A 6,817-nucleotide genomic window follows, 5' to 3' on the forward strand; every position below is an offset into this window, starting at 1 on the left:
TTTTTTTTCAAATGTTGGCACAAGGCCAGCAATTTCAAGGGAGGTGGAGAGTCAATTACTTCAACCTTAGTGCTCAACTGGTACTTACTTTATCGACCCCGAAAGGAGGAAAGGAAAAGTTGATGGTTAGCAGAATTTGATCTCAGAACATACAGACAGATGAAATACTGCTGAGCATTTTACCTGGCATGCTAGCAATTCTGCCAGGTCACTGCTTTGCATACATACATACATATATATATATACACATGCACATTCATACACACACACACATATATTTTTATATACATTTATATATAACATATATATATGTGTATACATGCATATATATCTGTCTCTGTGTGTGCAAATATATATATATATATATATATATATATATATACACATATATACACACACATATCTGAAATGTACAGTATTATGTATCCATTATGGCCAGTCTTAGCAATTGGTTTCATGCCGGGCTGTAATTGATATATATAAGGCTGTACACAAATGATAATATACCCACTCTATTGACAGGTATACGAGTACATCTTTTCCTCACTTATGGACTCTTAGACAACTCATATATATATGTGTGTGTATATATTTTAATCTATGTACACATTCATAGAAGGGCACACACACACACACACACATGCAACATATATACATATAAAACTATCTTTTTAACATTTAGGTAGATACACGTCCTGTTGTGAACCTTCACATGTTTCCAAACCAAGCAAGGTAATATTTTCCCCATGGCCGGACATGTTTTCACGGAAGACTAGAATCAAAGTACACCACTTGTATGATAGGATTGCTCGCTCACACTTATTGTGTAATGCCAAGACAAGGGGACACAACCACAAACATACACAGACACACGCATATATATATACACACATACACACAAGGTTTTGGTCAGCCCTGGGCGATAATACAAGACACCTGCCCCAGTTTCTGCACAGTGGGACTGAACCAGAAACCTGATGGTTGGGAAGTGAACATGTATGTATGTATATGTGTGTGTGTATATCATATATGTATGTATATTTAATACACATTCTGAAAGAGCTATTAATAGTTACATGCTTTAATGATACTTTAGACAGGCATACCTGTAAAATATGCCATCTCCAAGCAATCAATCAGGCTTTGTATATTTTAAAAACTAAGATGCTGGAAAAGTGAGAAAATAAGAGAACACTAGAAGAAAAACATCATCTATAAATTTTATACATATATATATATATGTATATATATATATAAATGATAAGTAAGAAGAAGTCAAAGGATATATAAATAATAGGTACATACAATAAGTGCTCAGTCTGAACCAAGTGCCTAAGTTCTGACGTTAAGTGCAAGGATGCAGGATCTGGGATCTGCATAAATAAGTTTGCTATAGGCAATGAATTGGTTGAGCTGATGTGGCTGTAATAGGACGAAATATGAACAGGTATTTATAAGGTATCACATCAGTTTATAACAGACATTGTCAGTCATATATATGTGTATGTGTGTATATATACATACATAGCTATATATATCATGATGATGATGATGATGATATATATAGCTATGTGTATTTATGTATGTATATATACGCATATATATATTATGGACTCTCCTGTTGTTAGATTACAGATTAAGGGGGTTCTGCAATTTCTTGCTGAATAACTACACAGGTGGTTTTTAAAGGGGTTAAATATCTGTGTTTTACATAAGCTCACTCCCTCCATCACCATCAAATTGACATTGCTGGTACAGGTGCACAAGTGTACCATGTATCAGGTGTCGAAATGATTGCAAAGCAACACAAAATGAAGTGGGTTTTTTTTTTTTCTCATGAACACAAACTCGCTGCCTCCGCTGCCTGGCCTAGAAATTGAACCCACGATCTTAGTAATCGTGAGTATAACACTAACCATTAGGCCATGCACCTTCATATATATATATATATATATATATATACACACACACATACACACCACTAGTGTAGCTAGAGTGTGTACTGCCCGGGGTGGCCCTTCATTTTGCTGCTCCTGAGCCCACACAAAAAAATACATATTGCCTACGGCAGACCCAAGAGTAGTGCCACCCAGGGTGGACCACCCCCTCCACCTCCTCTAGCTATGCTAGTGATACACACAAACACACATATATACATACATACAAATGTATATATAAAGCCTCTTATATATGTATTACATATACACATCCATGTATATGCATATTTATAGATATACATATATATATATATATATGTATATATGTTTGTATATATTTTTAAACCTCATCAAAAGCAACTTAATGCATCACCATCATCCACCAAATCCCTTTCTAGAATTGTATATGCTTTTGTTGTTATTTTATTTGTGTGTTTTATTTTATCGTCTCAGCACGGACCCTCATTGGTGGTGATGTAGGCAGTGTCGTGGGCTGTTTCATGTGTTTTCACAGTGCTAATTTATAGAGTATAAATTTGTTTCGGGTTGGCTGTCGAAGCAGTATCTTTCAGATGTGGTGGTGGTGGTGGTGGTGGTACTGATGATGATGGTGGTGGTGTTGGTGGTGGTGATAACAGGCTACATGTTAAGTTTTCATAGCATTAAGTGAAGATAACTTGAATTTGTAAGGGAACTAAAAAAACAGGGCTCTTCACAAAGGAGGGGGTAGAGGAAGTGTCCACTTCATACATCTTTCATAATACTAAGTTAGGGGTTAGATTGATACAAGGGACAGTGATCTAACCAGGGTCACTTGTGAGTGGGGTCGGAATAGGCAATTTTTCCTGATAAATTTTTCAGTTCTAAGTCTGAGGTTTAAATTGTAAAGGGATAATCATGATATTGATAGGGCCATTTTAGGGTAGTAGTAGATTAGTAGATGCTTCATTTTTTCTTTCTTTCATAGTGCTAAGTGAAGATGTTAAATTACTAAGTGATACTGACCTAGATGGTGTCTAAAGTGAGATTGGGGGCTACCCTTAATCATGTAACACCCAGGTTAAACTGGTAGAAGATCTATGATTCAGATGAGGCTTTAATGAGGTACGATGGCTTAAACCATACGTTTCCATAGAGCAAAGTTATATGATTAAAATACGATGAAGTTGATCGCAGTAGCATTCGTAAGAGCTTGACCTGTGTCCATCTAGGCAGTAAGTTGATCAAATAGTATCAACTCTCTCTCTCTCTCTCTCTCATCTCAGCTGCTAATTTTTTTGTTTTTTTTTCCCCCAAGACTATTCTAGTAGGGATTTGACTCGAGGTTTATAGCCATCCACCGACCAAATACTCTTTCTGAACAACACTCTTCTCTCCGAGAGTTTCCTTCAATCCCCAGCAGCACAAAAGCAAACCTAAGCAGTATTTGAACCATTAAACCTTGTATTCTTGTCATTGTTATTGTTTAGCAATACTTTTATGTTACTGAAGACTGTGTCTTTGGATTTCTGCCAATATCAGCTTCAAATTTCCCATGCTACTGAGGCTTCTTCAAATGGCAGTTAGTCCCTGTGAAGGGGGAAATGGGTTTTTATTTCTGGTTTTAGTGTAATTAATACAAAGACATTACACATAAGATGGGTGACCAGTATATAGTGTCATATGCATTCTGTGTCCACTAATCTGTCCCCATGCACTTCAACACAAAAATCAATTCACATCCTAATTTACAGAGGAGTTTGTAAAAACACATATTTCTTTGTATTATTTCCTACCTCTTCTACTGATATTTCAGAGAAATCCAGAGAGAGAGAGAGAGAGAGAGAGAGAGATTCACTCGTAATGGAGCCTCGTTAATATTGGGTAACATTAGAGTGACAGCATGAGTTCCTTTGTCCTCGTTAAAAATGTACTCGGTCCTCTTTATACCAATCAGTCAAAGGCTATTACTACTCTGCTAATACAAAACTGATCATTTAGAAACTTTGAAATTACATATTTTAATTAAAACCCTCTATCATAATTTCACATAAATCCTTTTGTGATATTCCAAATACCATCTTAATATACCAATATACATGTGTCTTTTTCGTTATATTCCACACACCAATTTAATATACCAATATACATTTGCATTTTGTTGTGTTCCAAACACTGTATAAATATACCAATATATATATATATATATATTTGTCTTTTATTAAGTTACATTCCAAATATCATCTTAATATACCAATATACATTTGTCTTTTGTTATGTTCCAAAAACCATCTTAGTATACCAATATATATTGTCTTTTGTTACATTTCAAACATCATCTTAATATACCAAGATATATTTGTCTTTTGTTGTGTTCCAAATACTGTCTTAATATATGAATACACAATTGATTTTCATTAAGTTATGTTCAAGATACCAGCTCATTGATGAAAAGAAAAAATTAGTAATTCTACTATTCTACTAAATCCCTCCATATTCTTGTTTCAAAATTATGCTTCTTTTTTTTTTTTTTCCAAAATTAATTGAAATATAGACAGTGCATTTCATCAGAAATATGGCCATGAAAAGGGGGAAACAAAATAGTCTTTAAGGATACAGATGTGCTGTCTACATCATTAAAGTTATTTTAGTATTTTACACAAACCAAGGTGTGTATAAAAGATACGTGAATATGAGTGGACAGGGTGAGGTGGACATGACAGGATGAAAATGTGATTGTGTGATATTCATGCCTTTCTAAAGGGAATTATTAAAGTGAAGTGAAATAAACCATCTCCTCATGATTCAGCCATATTAATCACAGTATTTGTAGTGAAGGAATTAGTTCTGTAACCATATTGGATTTTTAGGAGAGGCAGTTGACCCCCGTCTCCATGACAGTTTTCATAAATTTTCTTTTTATGACTTAGTCCGAAGAGGAACTACTATACCCCTTATAACCATTTCCAAAGCCTCCGTCATTGCTGGGTGAGAGTGAGTTATCTATCCTTGGATTGGTGGTTTGGCCTGAATGCTTGCAGCAGAGTGGAATCCTGCTAAAGGCACCCAGGATTTCAGTTGGCGGTGCTAACCCACGTGTCTGGTTCACTCTAACATTCCTTATTCAGGATGTTGATCCGAGAGAAGAGTAGACAGAAGTCACTTCGTTTCTCCATCTCCACAAGAGAGGAAGGACTTGTTCTTTTCTACTCAACACTACAAGCCAACAGAACACCTAATATCACAGTTGTTCTGTCACTGCTTAGTTCAGCAGCAAACTTGCACTCAATCAGTAACAACGATGAAGGTTCCAATTGATCCAATCAACGGAACAGCCAGCTCATTAAATTAACATGCAAGAGGCTGAGCACTCCACAGACACACATACCCTTAATGTAGTTCTCAGGGAGATTCAGCATGACACAGAATGTGACAGGGGCTGGGCCTTTGAAATACAGGTACTGCTCGTTTTTGGCAACTGAGTGAACTGGAGCAATGTGAAATAAGGTGTCTTACTAAAGGATACAATGCCCCCCCATCAGGAATCAAATTACCCAAGAACTGAACACCCTGAACCACTTAGCCATTCACCTTCACTCCCAGCAACAAACTACTAAACCAACCATGCTACACTGCACAACACTACACCAGCTAGGTGAACTCGGCCATTGAAAACAAAGTATCTTGTCCATGGAGACCTCCGAGCATTCATGTACATTAGGGCTTCACCAGGTCTAGCTAAGCCTAGCACTGATGTATAACCGTAAATTTTATGTTGCACCATATTGATGGGAGCAAGAGCTGGTAGTTATAAAAGCTATTATCCGGCAGGGAGGAAATACTGCATAATTAAAAGTACACTGACCAGATGCGTATACATGCAACTGGTTGGTGTTTTAAGTATTGATTTCTTCAAGGGTAAATATTTGTATATAAGCAAAGAGGTATGTATGTATGTGTGTGTATATATATATATATATATATATATCTATATATATATGTAAATTTAAGTCACAATATATGGATTCAACTAATCCGGTGGTACTCATATAAAAAACCCCTTAATGTATCATTCTACAAAACATATACAATATATAGCATGATACAAAAGAAAAACACGAGGAGTGTATAAAGTTATAAATAACAAGAGAAGTACACTATGATAAAATTTATTTAATCATTGGAAATCATTATTTAACGACAATTGTTTCGCAGCTTAATAAAACATGTATATGCATGTTTTATTAAGCTGCGAAACAATTGTTTTTAAATAAGAATTTCCAGTGGTTAAATAAATTTTCTCATGGTGCATTTCTCTCGGTATTTATAACTTTATATATATATATATAGTCAGTGAACCCCTATTTGCTTAATCAACTCCAGAGTGATGCAGTTCAAAGCCAGCCCTTAAGCCCTTAAACCCATGGTTTGAATAGTGTTAAAGGGCCTTTTTTAATTCACAACTGTATTGTGTCTGTATGCAACCCCACTACCTCTGACCAAACTGTAATGTCAAATATCCCTTCTGAAACCCTTTTCCTTCCAAATATCTCTTTTAATCCTTAGGGATACAAAAGCAAATCTAAGACGGATTGAACCATTAACCCTTTATTAACATATTATTAATATTATTATTATTGTTAGCAATATTTTCATGTTACTGAGGACTGTGCCTTTGGATTTCTGCCAGTATCATCTATCATTTTCCAACTCAGTTGAGTCCCCAGTGAACTATTGATAATCCCTGTAAAAATAACTTGTTTTTTTTTTTCCTGATTTTAGTTTGTACAGCAACAGCGTGTGTGGGTGTGTGACAGGATACAGTCTGTTGGATCCATCTCAGTGTATAACTGGTATTTATTCTACCAACTTAGTTTTACATTCCCCAAGAGAAATGAATG

The sequence above is a fragment of the Octopus bimaculoides genome, chromosome 25 (assembly GCF_001194135.2).
Source record: "Octopus bimaculoides isolate UCB-OBI-ISO-001 chromosome 25, ASM119413v2, whole genome shotgun sequence".
NCBI classification, from domain to species: domain Eukaryota; kingdom Metazoa; phylum Mollusca; class Cephalopoda; order Octopoda; family Octopodidae; genus Octopus; species Octopus bimaculoides.